Below are 17,740 nucleotides of genomic sequence, written 5' to 3'. Positions count from 1 at the left end.
TGTTAGGTGTAATGGAAAGAGCTTTTTCTTTTCACAGCCCACTCAATCGCTGAAATGGATTAAAAACAAATTCTTTCATACATTTTTAAAGCTCAAGCGTGTTAGCTGTCATGGAAAGAGCCTTTTTTTACCCAGCCCACTCAATCGCTGAAATGGATTAAAAATAAATTCTTTCATACATGTTTAAAGCTCAAGCGTGTTAGCTGTCATGGAAAGAGCCTTTTTTTCCCAGCCCACTCAATCGCTGAAACGGATCAAAAAATAAATTCTTTCATACATTTGTTTAAACCTCAAGACTCTTAGCTGTCATGGAAACTGAAATTTATGTCACGGTTTGTGTGTCACACGTCGTCAACGGTATGATTTGAGGTGAAAATTGATAACCCGGTATGAAAAATCTCTTTAACTTCACTTTAGAAGAAGGTGTGGGATAGAGAGATTTCGTCATGGGAAAATATCTTTCAATGTCCGTCGATGAAATCCAAACGAGGGGTCCTAGCTTTTCAAATGGGAAACATTTTCCCCTAAACGGAGGAATGATTTCTATTCTGTGAGACGTCAAAAATTGGAAAAAAGCTTGTGTTCACAGAAGCTCTTTCTAGAAGAGTGGTCCTGGGTCCAGATGAGGTAGAGAGAGAAAAAGCATGCTGCACCTTGGACAGCCCGCACAGTTCTGAACAGAAAACGTAGAATACTTTTATAGAAAAGTGTTGAAAGTGAAAGTAAAAGGCCAATCGTCTTGGCTGTAGAATTTTCACTTGGTTGCCGACTGGGAAAAATTTTTCAAAGCTCAGAAAAAAAAAATTTGAGATGTAAAAAAAAAAAAAAAAAAAAAAAAAAACTTTTTGTTAATTTTTATCATGTCTTCTAGACATGATAAAAATTAACCCTACCCCCCTTTTGTGTGGGAATGTTGTCTCACTGTTTCTAAAAATAGACCATGTATACCAATATACTACAAACGGACTTGAACGCCTGTTCTCAGTATGTAGCTATACAAATTTGAAGGTAAAATTAAAAAAAAGACATCTTTTGGGGGAAAAGGGAGTAAATTTGTATAGGAATATACTACAAACGGAATTTGAGGCCTGTTTTCAGTATATAGCTATACAAATTGCAAGGTAAAAAAAATAAAAAAAAGACATCTTTTTTTTTCGGGGGGGAAGGCAGTGAATTTGTATAGGAATATACTAAACGGACTTTAAAGCCTGTTTTCAGCATATAGCTATACAAATTGGAAGGTAAAAAAAATAAAAAAAAGACATCTTTTTTTTCGGGGGGGAAGGCAGTGAATTTGTATAGGAATATACTACAAACGGACTTTAAAGCCTGTTTTCAGCATATAGCTATACAAATTGGAAGGTAAAAAAAAATTAAAAAAAAGACATCTTTTTTTTTCGGGGGGAAGGCAGTGAATTTGTATAGGAATATACTACAAACGGACTTTAAAGCCTGTTTTCAGCATATAGCTATACAAATTGGAAGGTAAAAAAAAATTAAAAAAAAGACATCTTCTTTTTTCGGGAAATTAAGTGAATTTGTATAGGAATATACTACAAACTGACTTTAATGCCTGTTTTCAGTATATAGCTATACAAATTGGAAGGTAAAAAAAAAATAAAAAAAAAGATATCTTTTTTGGGGAAAAGGAGTGAATTTGTATAGAAATATACTACAAGAACATCAAGAAAAGAACATCATGGGTCCAAGAATTGAAAGTGAAAGTCCAAAAACGAAATGTTAACGACTGGGAAGAAAATTTTCAAAGCTGAAAAAAGATTTAAAAAAAAAAAAAAAAAAAAAAAAAACTTCCTTTTTCTTTCTTAATTTGATGTCTTCATTCTTTTGACCTTGTAGAAATAAAAAAAGTGAAGACATCAAATTAAGAAAGAAAAAAGGAAGTTTTTTTTTTTTTTTTTTTTTTTTTTTAATGTGTTAAAATTTTTCCAGAGCTCTGAGAATTTTTCCCAGTCGGTTTCTAGAAGCAACTCGTTAATGTATTTAAACCACTTGCGTTTCAGTTTCAGATCAGTCTGTGCTGTGCACTCAACGTGGATACACGCTTCTCACTCTCCTGGGAAGAGCTTCTGTGAAGGTATGTGAACATTTTTTTCTTACTCTTTTGTATTTCATAGACTACAAATATTTATTGAGTCACCCATTTTATAGAAATGTATTCTTATTTCCTTTCAATACTTTGAGGTGGGGTAATATTTTTCCCCGTGCTACTGTTTTTGCTTTTCAAGGCTAGAAATGTTTTACTCAATAGCTGTTTTTATAGAAAACATGCTATTATTTCGTATACTGATATATTTTGTGAAACTTTAACAAATCCTTTTCAACAAAGCAAGATCATGTGATCCACAGCTGGCTAGACACGTCAGTGTAATCGGATCACGATTGTTCCATCATATACTGATATATTTTGTGAAACTTTAACCCATCAACGAGCCCGCCTCTCGGAACGAAATGCTTCGAAAACGGTCGCGTTGTCAGACAACAAACCCCTCCAAAAAAAATCGCTTTCGTTTTCTGAAATCTCTCTAAGATGGCCCAGCCTAAGGCAGCATGTTTGCTTCCCCTTAGTGTGATGGATAAGCCATAAAATTGCCTCCCCGCTATTGAATGCCAAGAAGTAGTTGTTCCGTTTAGTTTCGTCTCCCTCCTCTTTGTTTGTACTAGTAGCCTGTAGACTTGTTTCTTTTAACATGTGACTGCCGAATTTTCCGAAATCTTTTTAGAATTTTAGCTTCCAAGCTTGTGAACATTCAATTATTCGACATGTTTTATTGGGCAGTATTTTAAGAAAGATCATTATTTATTTTGTTACACAATTTTTTTACTATTTACTTATCTATTTTATTTAGTTTTAGTAAACCAATTTGTTTTGGGAAATTAAATTTTAATCCATTCTTTTACCGACTCAGTTTTCATCCCATTATAAGTCCATACATATTTACGATGAGAGTACAATATTTATCAGAAATTTTTGGAAAATTTCGCATATGCATTTATATTTTAGCGTTGAATTTTTTCCACAAGTTGTTCGTTTACTGTCGAGCTCATCTTCGTCTTTTCAGCGTGGAATTGGCAAGCAAAATCTTCCTAATATTTTTCGGGATTTTATAGCAATTTCTAGAATTTTGGCGGTTTTCTACAAATATTCTGGTAAGTTTAGCTATTATACAGTTGCTACTAATGTAGAATTTAAAGCCGAAAATGTATTCCTTCGTTGATTTGAGAGATCGCATTTCGAATTTAAACGGAAGTTTAAATGAATTTGATACAATCTTACCACAGACTAGAAAGAATTATTTCTCTGTGTTGGATGGATTTTTCTCACTTTTCTGCATTTGATACATTAAATGCATAAAGCAGACACTCACAAATAGAATTTAAATAAATTTATTTAAATAAATTTCTATTTTCATTTAAAATTTGTCATTATTATCACCTCCCGCAGTTTTATGCAATCATAGGATTTTCCGAATTCTATTAGGTCGTTAACATAATTTCAAGGCCTAATAGAAAAGTGATAATATGGAAAGACTATGTCTTGAGTAGCAATAGCCAAGTATTTGTAATTAAATAAAATAATATTGAATACCAGCCGCTTTTTTATTTATTTTTAGTCATATAACAAAAGATAAACAAGAATACTATTACATCTAAGAATTATTTAGTAAATTATTTTGCTAATGTTTTATGAATGAGGAAACACGGTAAAAATGTTTTAATGATTGAATTCACCGTTAAAAATCAAACAAACCCCAAAATTCCTTTTTCCCATAACTTCGTAAAATGTTTTGATTAAATATGATTTGAATGGGTTTTCCAATTCTGTTTTGAGTGATATAAATATTATTAAATTAGGATATAAATATTAGGATATAAATTATTATTAGTAATAATTTTTGTATTATAACTTAGCAGAATATCGTTTATCGTTAAAAATTATATCTAAAAGAATTAAATTTTGAAAAAGAATAAAAAATATAATTAACTGTTCCATTTTCTCCTCTATGCATCTATTTATATAAAAAAGGAATCTGGCTAGGGAATTTACGACTTGTATATGAACTAAAAATTGGTATCTTGACAAAACTTGTCAGAGCATAAAAAGCTTATATTCTGTGATATTAGTGTATTAATCATACTTCTGTATCCGTAAATGCAGTTTATAATTACCAGCATAAGTATCATAATGGATTTTATTAAAACGACGAAAACTGAATGCATGATCCTAGCATTATCAAAGTACGGCTTTTTATCCCGTTAAGAATTGCTTGGTTCGTAACCAACACGAGTTTTATTTTTGAAATGTTATTCCAAATAAAACAGGAAGCGTTAAACTATATGCATTTTAAACAGTTTTACCTTTTTTTGGAAGGGAACCTGACCTCCACAGGCTAACTGACACTAAGGTCTCCAAAGACTATTTCTAGTCAATAGAGTTTTTTCATTCTAGAAATACTCATTATCTAGAGCTATCTTTTTTTCTAGCCATTGTAAACTACACATATAGTGGGAAAAAATTCTCATTTTACGTAATTTTCGGATAATTACATTTTACGTTAAATAATTTTAGATTTTGATTAACGCAATCGATGAATATGGCAGAATAATAGTTTGTTGTAAACATTGTAAATTTAAACGTTTTTTAAGTAAAGTTTTCAAGTAAACCAAACCAAAGATTATTAAATTAGTCTTATAATGTTTACTGTTTGGTTTTCAGTGTTCTGAATTTGCATTTTAAAAAACATAATTTAAATAATCTTTCTTTACGCTAGTCGCTTTTAAAATGTTTACCTATGTAAACACTTACTAATGTTTAATGTAGCAACTTTGTATGTACTTAACGAAAGACTTAGAGGAATTTATAAAGAAAACTAGTTCACATGGAAAAAATCACGAAATCTTCCCTACAGCCAACGTATTGACCAGAAACCAAAACCAGGTCAAAATACTTATGATCATCTCTTTTACCCACATAGCCATTGGTAAACTTTTCAAACTTATACTTGTTCTTATTGCAGTTATAAACAGAAATGTGAACACTCAGATACTGCCGCTTTTTAAAGTTAGTACAGTCTGCGGTTGATTCTATATCTGCCGAGGTGTTTTAGAAAAAAACTTGAAAGATAATAAATTATGTTACCTGCTGAGTCATCGAAATATTATATATTTGTTTATTGAAACTGAAAATTTTATAATTTTCTATAAAACTGCAATGGAATTATTGCATTGAGTAATCTTCAGTGTGATGTAATTAGTGTCCTAAATATAAAAGTATGCAAAAATCAAATTGGAAATTACAGCAAATCAGTCCCTAGAAATATGCTATATAATATATGCATACTATAATGTTCATGAATAATTGTTTCTAGTAGCAATCAATTATTCATGAACATTATAGTATGCATGCCATATAACAATTTGTCAGCAGTACAGGAAACAATTTCGATATGCGTGCCTTTTCTTTTAACATAGTTTTTCTCTCGTTACTTTTAAGATAAACATATAACTTGAAATAGTTTTTCTTCCTCCAGCTTTCACTTATTTATTTCTTAAAATATCTCCACTAAAATCAGAGTGATATTATTAAAGATTTTTCTTTATTATATAAATATAAAATTTATCCTTTATTATATAAATAATTGAAATGCTTAAATTTGACATTCTAATAAATATTTTATAGTAACTCTCTGAAAAATTTAACTTCTTTTAAAAATGTATGAAAATGAATTAAATCGTGTATTTTTTCCAGTCTTAATGATAATAGAATTTTAGAATCATCAGTTATATATCCGTATTGATTATGAGAAATTATCTCATTCTTCTTTGAGCTGGAAATTGCTCAATGGAGCTTCTTCCAGCTAGAATTTTAACTCGGGGTGTAAGTGATAGTAGATCGGACTATCAGTCGGAATGCCTGTGGTTCGTATTTCGCTGATAGGATAACGGATTTTTCGTGTTTTTTTTTTTTTTTTTCTCATAAAAACGCTATGTCTCTTCAATGGCACCCCAACGAAAACATGTCAGACGATAATTCGTTAACACATGAATTATTCCGACAGTGCCTCGTGCTTCTTCTCTCTCGCCCTTTAAATGAAAACAAATAATAAGGAATTATGCCATTCTCACTATCTTGTTATAAATGGAAGTCCTTCCAGCTAGAATTTGGAAGACCTCCTTATTAGAAGCAGAAGGCACTGCTGAATTTTCGCATTTCTTGCTTCGAAAAAAATCCAATGTATCTGCATGGTATCTTTCTATTTGTGCAGCATTCGAAATTATTCCGCTTTCGCAAATTTTTCAAATTTACTTTTTCTTGTATCGTTATTCCATTTGTCGTATATTGATAGGTGAAACAATGCAGATTTCTGTCTATTTTCTTAAGTTTTCGTATCGGCAGGAAAATATACTGTCACACTTAAAATTGGTTTTAATGCTGAAAATGATTTGATTGTTTGGTTCCATTTTTCCTTTTTCTTCCTTTAAAGATTTATTTTTCTTCCATATACTTATTTATTTATTACATTTTAATCTAATAGTCTCCCAAAAACTAAAGCGATAAAAAAGTTCTTTGATTCCAAGATAAAAGAAACTTTCATTATGCTTTGAATTTCTTCAGCAATCTTTCACCAGTAGGATTTATTTTCTTCTTTCACCTACTGATACTATGTGATTCTATATATGTAATATATCTGATTATGTATGTGTGTGAGTGTGTCTAAAGGTTTAATTGATATATATATGTCATCAACGATATATATATATATATATATAATCAATGATATATATATATATATATATATAATCAATGATATATATATATGCATTCATATTTTAGCATATATATATATATTATAATGCATATATATATATATATATATATTGCATTTTATAATTTCATTACACAAAAATTTTATACCTTAGGGAGTATATCTTTTATAGTAGATTTTGGGAATGCTTGAATTTTGAGTGAAAAGGAAAGTCAAGATTTCTACTACTTTAGCCCGTTCAGTGCTTTCTCTTTTACTGAGGAATTAACATCATAGGAGTGCTGTTTTTGCCCAAAGGTTCGGCCTTTGTGGGAACGGTTAGGGGAAACCGGAAAAGCAAGAAATAATTTTTCATTCATGAATTGACATCTTCAAGAAGCATTGACTCTCAGTGAGTAAAAGACAAACATCTGGAAAGATGTATTTAAGCATAAAATGGTTTTCGAATCCAAATAACATTAATTTAGAGACATTTTTGTGGATGCAATATATAATATTGAGATAAAAGTATAAAAGTAAGTAAAAGAGGGCGATGTAGGGTGATTTCATTTTTCGACTATTCGATACACTATTCGACTATGTTAGAGAAAGGCCTCAAACATAGTACTGTCGGCCCTGTGTTTAGATTTGCTAAATTTACTAAAGCACACGATATCTATCTACCAAGATAAAGGTATTCTACTTCCGACGAGCTTTCTAAGAAACACGTACACGCATTTAGTTTACATGTTGAGAAAAATCATAAAAATTCCATGCAGTTGATCTATTTCGACGCTGAAAATAGAAGCCAAGAAGAATCGAGTGTTCTCTGGCTTCAGGCACCTAGATTTCTCACTTTGAATTTGGAACTAGGAATATAATCACAAATGTCTCTACTAGGGAAGATCAAAATTCATTATTTTTTCACACATGTAAAATCTGGATAAATACGTTTTCTCGTTTATAAATTACAGAAGATTTTTCAATAATTCCTGATATTTTAAAGGAAACTTTTGATGTATTTGTTTCCTGTAACAGGTCTAAATAATCATTCATTAAAGCCACACTAATTTTAACGATCTGAAAATTAAAAATGAATTGAACTCTTTCATAATTATAATAAAAAACTTAATTTGGGTTTAAGATTACCTCAAAAGTAATTTTTTTTTTATTTCTTAATTTAGATGCCTTACAATCCAACAGTTATTTCCCCTATTCAACTACGGTCATATTAGTGGCCGGTAAATACTGGTAGTTCGATTTACACCCTGACGAACGAATACGATGGCTGAATGGTATTTTTCCATGTTTTTCCCTATATATAACATGAATATGAGAGTTTTCTCGTTAAAAAGTCCTCTACGAAGGCATCTCTTTCCTTAAAAGCAGATAGTCCTCGTGTGTTTTGCTGTATTCAAGTAATCCTTACATTCAAACTACGGCACCTGTCACACTAAATCAAGATTAAAGGTTTCTAAACAAGATTTTTAATCGGCCTGCCGTGGCCAAGCGCTAAAACCGCTGAGTACTGGTAATCCTACATAAGTTCAAATCCTGGTGAACACGCTTGTTCGGTGAAAGTTTTCTACGTTCAATGTGAAGGAAATCTAGTTTTCCTTAGAAAGTCCTCCCTGATAGTTTCCTCTTGCGCAGATGCCAATTCCATTAAATTTTCTGCATTAAACACAATTGTAATTCTTTCTTTTTAAAGAAATCTCAGGGGAAATAATTGTAAACATTAGATTCAGTGCGATTATGAATTATTATTTTAAAGTAGTTAACATTTTGAGTGGGAAAAGCATTTTTAATACGCTCATAAACAACCCCTCCTCTAAACTGGCATCAAACTGTGTCGATTTCTAAAACAATCTATATAAATACGTTTCCAAAAAATTCTGCTAAAATATTAAAAGTTGTATTTGTAGAGCATTTATTAGTTAGATTTGTGACTACGTACTCAACTTTTGTAACCTATAAGGTATTTTCTCCCGCCTTCTTAGCATACCTTCGTGGTGTAATGGTCAGCACGCACGGCGTGTATTCGAGAGGTTGGTGGTTCGAGTGCCGGCGAAGGCATTGCTCCTATTTCACATGTCTTGCTTCGAAATAACCTAATGTTTCTATAGTGGCACCCAAACCAAAAAAGGTGGTGGATGATGATTCTCCGCCGCAAGGATTTGGCGATTCGGTCCCCTAATCCCCAGTCACCCTTTAAAAGGGGGAGTATATACGGTATTTTCTCCCGCCCTTTTAGCATGCCTTCGTGGTCTCAGTACGCTCGGCGCGCATTCGAGAAGTCCGTGGTTCACGTCCCGGGTAAGGCACTGCTCATTTTTCATGTCTCTTGCTGTTAAAAAAAATGTAATGTCTCTAAAAACCTTCCATTCATCAGAATAGTAATAAAGTCATGAAGCATAGTGGGTAGGGGGGCAAAGGAATTTTAAAGAAAAGATTATTTTTACAAAATGACTCAAAATTTCTTGAGACAGTATAAGTAGTTATATAACTCAAATAATTAAATATTTGACCTCTTAATTTTACCAGTATTTCTGTACAGAAATAAAACATTATTAAATATCTTTAATGAGTATCATAGATAGTGGAGCACATCGAGTGAGCTTCACAATATTTTCAAAAGCAGCCACTTTGACAAATGAACAGAACTGTCGGGAATCGCTTATGAATGTCACTTACATGTTTCATAATGCCAAGAATGTTATAAAAATAACGGTAATGCTATATTAACAACTTACCGATCTTTCCAAAGTGCTTAAAAATAGAGCTGTTTCAAAAATTGTATTCAGTTCATTCACGGTGTTTAATCAAAAGCTCGTCGTCGATTTTTGAACTGCTTATCGATAAGCTATTGAATTCAGATTTTGAACAATTACGTTTACGGATGATAATAATTTGATTTAGAGTTTTTTAAATTTAATGTCGAAGAAATTTGTTGCGCATATTTCCATTTATGAATAAACTAAAAATCTTAAATTTTTAAGTTTGCATCATTTTACAGAGCGTAAAATAGCTTTTGAAATAAAATTTGCATGAAATTTGTAACCTAATTTCTGATTTGAGGGCGAATTTTGTTTTAAATTTATATATTTTTTCGATTATTTGAGGTAAAAGGATGCTTGGAAGTAAAAGACTGAACCAAAAGTAATAATAATAATAATAATAATAATAATTTATCGCATAGATTAATGGTAATAAGAGATTACTTAATAGCTTCTTTGCTAAATTCCTGTACAGTTTTATAAGAAGAATTATAGGCTCTTAAATTACGAAATCAAATAATTAAATCGCATTGTCAGATGCATAATATTTATAAATTTATCAAGACAGCCTCACGTTTTTATTATTCGTGATATAAATTTGTAGAAGAATTTTTTAAAGAGAATTATTTAATCTCGTATTCCCATTAAATTACACGATACATTATTTTTAAAACAAAGGGCGTTAGCCGAGAAGGTCTATTAACTTCATTTTTTCATTTTCCGTTGAAAACTATGTCAGTTCACTTTTCAAACTGTTGCTACCACATATTACAGCCCTGTATTATATTTAAAGAAATTAAATAATGGTTTTGGTTTATTAGATTACGGCAGAGCACTCGAGGGCTATCTGCCTTGAAATTAAATAATGAATAATCTGCATAAATATATGTATGTTTCTCGCATTGTGATAAAACAACGGTACCTAGACCCATCCAATTTTGAATAACGTACATTTCCACCCGAATATGGGCATCTCGAAGCCGAGATTTGGAATTTGTTTTATTATATGTTTCCTATTTCGTAAAACTTTAATGAATTTTTTATTAAGAAACTCAACGATTTTAAAGCGAGCAAAGGCAACACTGTATGAAAATAATAATATAAAAAATTATCTTCAACGGGCGAGACTGTGTATTGGAAATTCTAAAGATATACTCATTTAAAATTTATTTTGCGGTATTGATGTTTAACTGAAGTTTTATGGTTTAAGTGCGAAGAACATGATATTTAAAAATAAAGGTAACCCACAAACCGTTAAAACCGTTGCATTTACTACTTTTATTTTTCTCGTTTTAATTCATTAATGCTCTTATAGGTAAACGTTCATTTTGTAAAAAATTCCATTTTTTATTTAATAACTGCTCTAAAATGGAAATTCTTAAATCCCTCTATATATGCATCCACTTTGTAACTGGTAATAAATTTGTTTCCTTAGAGTCAGTGTAAGGCCTTTATCCCAAAACATCAAGGAGATTTCTCCCCACGCTAATGACAGCCATTACCCATTGTCGTCAGGATTGCATGGACCCCTGTCCCCTTAGGCATTGGGGGTTGGAAGACATACAAAAATACGGGCTAGTCCTTTTTGGCGTGTTTTTTCGATAATACAAAAACACGGGACTGTCCGTTTTCGAGGGTACATTTAAACTAACAATAATCCGTAACGAACCGTTAAGAGACCTGCATAAAAGAACGAGAAAATCCGGGTGAAACCGTTAATGGGTTAACAAATTCCTTTCAAGAAGCCAAGATCTCGTGATCCACAGCTGGCTAGACTCGTCAGTGTAATTGGATCACGATTGTTCCATCCTATACTGATATATTTTGTGAAACTTTAACAAATTCCTTTCAAGAAGCCAAGATCTCGTGATCCACAGCTGGCTAGACTCGTCAGTGTAATTGGATCACGATTGTTCCATCCTATACTGATATATTTTGTGAAACTTTAACAAATTCCTTTCAAGAAGCCAAGATCTCGTGATCCACAGCTGGCTAGACCCGTCAGTGTAATTGGATCACGATTGTTCCATCCTATACTGATATATTTTGTGAAACTTTAACAAATTCCTTTCAAGAAGCCAAGATCTCGTGATCCACAGCTGGCTAGACTCGTCAGTGTAATTGGATCACGATTGTTCCATCCTATACTGATATATTTTGTGAAACTTTAACAAATTCCTTTCAAGAAGCCAAGATCTCGTGATCCACAGCTGACTCCATTAGTCAGGAAAAACGGATCACGATTTTATCAATCGTATACTGATATATTTTGTGAAAATTTAACAAATCCCTTTCAAGAAGCCAAGATCTCGTGATCCACAGCTGACTCCATTAGTCAGGAAAAACGGATCACGATTTTATCAATCGTATACTGATATATTTTGTGAAACTTTAACAAATCCCTATCAACAGGGCAATATCTCGTGATCCATAGCTGGCTAGAGCAGTCAGGATCAATGGATCACGATGGTTCCCTCGTATACTGATATATTTTGTGAAACTTTAACAAATCCCTTTCAAGAAGCCAAGATCTCGTGATCCACAGCTGGCTAGACTCGTCAGTGTAATTGGATCACGATTGTTCCATCCTATACTGATATATTTTGTGAAACTTTAACAAATTCCTTTCAAGAAGCCAAGATCTCGTGATCCACAGCTGACTCCATTAGTCAGGAAAAACGGATCACGATTCACGATTTTATCAATCGTATACTGATATATTTTGTGAAAATTTAACAAATCCCTTTCAAGAAGCCAAGATCTTGTGATCCACAGCTGACTCCATTAGTCAGGAAAAACGGATCACGATTTTATGAATCGTATACTGATATATTTTGTGAAACTTTAACAAATCCCTTTCAACAGGGCAAGATCTCGTGATCCATAGTTGGCTAGAGCAGTCAGGATCAATGGACCACGATGGTTCCCTCGTATACTGATATATTTTGTGAAACTTTAACAAGGCAAGATCTCGTGATCCACAGCTGGCAAGACTAGTCAGGATTAACGGATCACGATTTTATCAATTGTATACTGATATATTTTGTGAAACTTCTTTAACAAATCCTTTTCAATAAGGCAAGATCTCGTGATCCACAGCTGGCTAGAGCAGTCAGTATAATCGGATCACGACTGTTCCCTCGTATACTGATATATTTTGTGAAATTTTAACAAATGACTTTCAAGAAGGCAAGATCTCGTGATCCAGAACTGACTAGACCCGTCAGAATTAACGGATCACGATTGTTCCATTGTATACTGATATATTTTGTGAAACTTCTTTAACAAATGACTTTCAAGAAGGCAAGATCTCGTGATCCACAGCTGACTAGATTTGTCAGAATTAACGGATATCGATTGTTCCATTGTATACTGATATATTTTGTGAAACTTCTTTAACAAATGACTTTCCAGAAGGCAAGATCTCGTGATCCACAGCTGACTAGACCCGTCAGAATTAACGGATCACGATAGTTCCATTGTATACTAATATATTTTGTGGAACTTTAACAAATTTTTTTCAAAAAAAGCAAGGTCTTGTGATCCACACCTGACTCCATCAGTCAGGATAACGGATCACGATGGTTCCATCTTATACTGATATATATTTTCTGAAACGTTAACAAATGACTTTCAAGAAGGCAAGATCATGTGATTCAATAGAATTGTTCAATCGTATACTGGCATATTCTGATAAAACTACAGAATGATCCAATTTTGAATACGATCCCAATATGTTTTTATAAAATCCATTTCATATTTTGTTAAACGTGAACGACTGACTTTCAAGCTGGCTGCATGGGTGTTTTTTTTCGTGGTTTTTCCCCATGTGTAACGTGAATACGAGCCAGTTTCCCTTCCAAAGTCCTTCACGAAGGCATTTCTTAAGGCAAATAGCCCTCAAATGCTTTACCGTCCTCCAAATCGACTTGACCTCTCTCCAACTTCCACGGTGTCATTTGAACGATCGAGTCGGCAGTTGGAAAAAAATGTCTGACAGCTGAAAACAATATCTCCACACACATTCACAAAACCTCTTTTCAGGAGGAAGAAGCGTGTATTCAGCTCCAGTGCACAGCACAGACTGATTTAAAGCTGAAACGCGACTGGTTTAAACAGATGAGAACCCTCTATAGAAATAATTTGAATATATCTGGTTTTGTGAATTAAGCCGACTGGGAAAAGAAATTCTCAGAGCTCAGAAAAAAATTCTGAGATGTAAAAAAAAAAAAAAAATCTTTTTGTTAATTTTTATCATGTCTTCTAGACATGATAAAATTAACTCCCTTCTCTTTTTGTCTGGGAATGTTGTCTCACTCTTTCTAAAAATAGACAATGACTCATTCTTTCTAAAGAATAGAATTCCAAGAAAAGATTGGATGAGTCATGGTCTATTTTTAGAAAGTGGGAGACAACATTCCCATACAAAAGGGGGGTGAGTTAATTTTTATCATGTCTAGAAGACATGATAAAAATCAACAAAAAGATTTTTTTTTTTTTACATCTCAGAATTTTTTTCTGAGCTCTGAAAATATTTTCCCAGCCGATCTCATTTCGTTTTTCGACTTTCACTTTCAACTCTTCTCTTTTCTATAAAAGTATTTCGAGTTTCTGTTCAGAACACTGTGGGCTGTTGAAAAGGCAACACGTCTCCCTCTCTACATTAATTGGGAATCCAAGATGTTCTAAAAAAGAATTCTTTGAGAATCTCTTAACCTTTCTGAACTTTAGACGAGCTAGCTGGATATTTCTTCATTTCTTTTTCAAGTATGGGTTCAAAGGATTCTTTTAAATAGTTGCAAGTAAGACGTTGTATTATTTTCTGTTGATCATGAATCTATTAAAAAATTTCAATGCCTAATTTTAGGGCTACCTATACCCAACATGATTCATATGTTTTACTCTACGTTTTAGATAAGACCCTCTCTTAAAAACATGATTTTCCTATTCAAAGTTGAAATGAGTTTTCAAAAGCATGATCCTTTTAAAAAAAACATGTGTGTTTGTGTAGGTGTGGTGGGACGGTTAGCTTTCTTTCTTACGAGATAGTCATCTCCACGAGATGTGTTTTGGATATCTTCTCCACCCTCTCTCTTTACCCAATCTCATGATATTCTTTAAGAATTTCTTAGCCATTTGTCAATGAAGGAGATTATAATTGAAGAATTTATGAATTTGGGAACATGTCACCATGGCAAATCTAAAATCTTGGCACTGGAGACTGGAAAGCCCCGCTCTGATTATAATTCTGAGTTCTAGCATGGGACATTTTTTAAATCAATAAGCTAAACTATTTTTTCTAGTCTCATATTCTCTCGTGACTAGGGTTCCAGATTTGGGTAGAGAGAGACATGTTGCCTCATCAACAGCCCGCACTGTTCTGAACAGAAACGTGGAATGCTTTTATAGAAAAGTGAAGAGTTGAAAGTGAAAGTCGAAAAATGAAATGGGATCGGCTAGGAAAAATTTCTCAGAGCTCAGAAAAAAAATTATGAGATGTAAAAAAAAAAAAAAATCTGAAAGGATTCAGATTTTAGATTACGTCCAAAGGGGCATTGTCCCCGAAGGACTTTGATTGTGATTAATGATATGATATTTGTTTTTCAATGCAAATGATTTTTACAATAGTTTTTTTACTAAGGTCTATTTCAATGGTTTCTTCTTACTGCGATTGCTTAACTACCGTTTTATTGAGAATGATTACTATTCTATTGTTTCATACAACGGGAAATGGTAACTATATGGAAATGGACGACAAGAGTGGAGGATGAGAGAGTGTGGATGAGTAGAGAGAGGAGGAGGATTAGAGAGTGGAGAAGGATGGGAAAGCGAGTAGGATGGGAGAGCGAGGAGGATGAGAGAGTGGAGGAGGATGGGAGAGCGAGGAGGATAAGAGAGAGGAGGAGGATAAGAGAGCGAGGAGGAGGAGAGAGTGTATAAAGATAAGAGAGCGAAGAGGAGGTGAGAGTGGATCAGGGTAAGTGCGTTATTTTGAAAAGTGATACAGCCTTCTTACGGTTTCCGACGCAAAACGCCCAAACGAAACTAATAGTCCTTCGGGGACAATGCCCCTTTGGACTAAAAAAAAAATCTTTTTGTTAATTTTTATCATGTCTTCTAGACATGATAAAATTAACTCCCTTCTCTTTTTGTCTTTCTAAAAATAGACCATGACTCATTCTTTCTAAAGAATAGAATTCCAAGAAAAGATTGGATGAGTCATGGTCTATTTTTAGAAAGTGGGAGACAACATTCCCATACAAAAGGGGGGGGTGAGTTAATTTTTATCATGTCTAGAAGACATGATAAAAATCAACAAAAATATTTTTTTTTTTTTTTTTTACATCTCAGAATTTTTTCTGAGCTCTGAAAATACTTTTCCAGCCGATCTCATTTCGTTTTTTTGACTTTCACTTTCAAATCTTCTCTTTTCTATAAAAGTATTTCGAGTTTCTGTTCAAAACACTGTGGGCTGTTGAAAAGGTAACACGTCTCCTTCTCTACATTAATGGGGAATCCAAGATGTTCTAAAGAAGAATTGTTTGAGAATCTCTTAACCTTTCTGAACTTTAGAAGAGCTAGCTGGATATTTCTTCATTTCTTTTTCAAGTATGGGTTCAAAGGATTCTTTTAAATAGTTGCAAGTAAGACGTTGTATCATTTTCTGTTGATCATGAATCTATTAAAAAAATTTCAATGCCTAGTTTTAGGGCTACCTATACCCAACATGATTCATATGTTTTACTCTACGTTTTAGATGAGACCCTCTCTTAAAAACATGATTTTCCTATTCAAAGTTGAAATGAGTTTCTAAAAGCATGATTCTTTTAAAAAAACATGTGTGATTGTGTAGGTGTGGTGGGACGGTTAGATTTCTTCTCTTACGAGATAGTCATCTCCACCCTCTCGTGGTCGCTGAAATCTCGTGATAGCTCAAGTGAAAAGGGTTCGTTTATTTTGACTCACAACCACGTTATATTTTTTTGGATATCTCCTCCAACGACTCGTGGAACTCTTTTCCCTGAAATCAGGTATGTTTAGCAGTGCACGCCCTCTGAAGTGAAGCTCGGAATACTTTGACAAATCCTGTCGAGTGGATTATGAAACCATTTTTAAAGGACCTCAGAGAAACACCCATGAAGACGATACCAACGTGTCGTTTTTCAGAAAGCATGAAGGTGGTTCATGGTGAGAGATGAGATGGTAAAATAGTTTTTTTCTTAGAAAGTTGAAAAAATGGAGAGTAGTAAGACACAGTCTCTTTTTTCGAAACTGAGTAGGAGGGTCATTTTGAGATGAGCTGGAAAATATTTTCTGAGAGATTTGAAAAAAAAAATTTAAAAAATAAAAAATATATATATTATATAATATATATATTATATAATATATATATTATAAATACTTTTTGTTCATTTTTATCATGTCTTCAGACATGATAAAAATGAACGACATCTCTCTTTTTTTCTTTGAAACCTCTTTCAACCTATCTCGTCCTGTTTCTCAAGTAACATTCCTTTCCTGAAAAGCTAATTTCTTTAGAAACCTAAGACAACTCTTTTCCTGAAAAGCTAATTTCTTTAGACACCTAAGACAACAGGTAGAGACATACTTCGAACCAAAAAGAGAGTAGAGATCCTTTTGAATAATGTCGAATAGACAAAACACGAGTAACCATTTCAATTCTATGCTTTTTCCTAGGGACGATCCACGAAAGGGTCCTCTTTTGTTCACGAAGCGTGGTTCACCCATGAATTAAACACGTAGGCTCGAAACATCTCTACCTCCACGGTGCAGTTTGAAAGGAAGGTGACCCACCCATCACCCCAGCTATGAAATGAAACGTCAAAACAGTGCACACGTTCTAGAAAAAGAACCCTTGTAGACATTTGGGGGCTCTACAGCACAGACTCAACAGAAACAAAACGATAAAAACTTTCATATATCCCAGAGAGTGGATGCTTAAAAATAAGGTGATGTCTCGTCGATCAAATCAGCTGTAAATAAATGTCTAAGAGCTGTGAAGAATGGATGGCCTACCTTCACAAAAGCTCTTTCTAGGAAGGAAAAGTATGTATCCAAGCAGAATACACAGCACAGACTGATGTTAAGTCGAAACTGGAGTGATTTCAATACACAAGTATGAATTCATTCTAATAACACTTTAGATAGGTCTTGTTTGACTCATCGAGTCGAGGGGGA

The sequence above is a fragment of the Stegodyphus dumicola genome, chromosome 2, assembly GCF_044657685.1.
Source record: "Stegodyphus dumicola isolate Sdum_Otavi_A_Nest chromosome 2, ASM4465768v1".
NCBI lineage: Eukaryota > Metazoa > Arthropoda > Arachnida > Araneae > Eresidae > Stegodyphus > Stegodyphus dumicola.
This window is presented reverse-complemented; position numbering follows the sequence as displayed.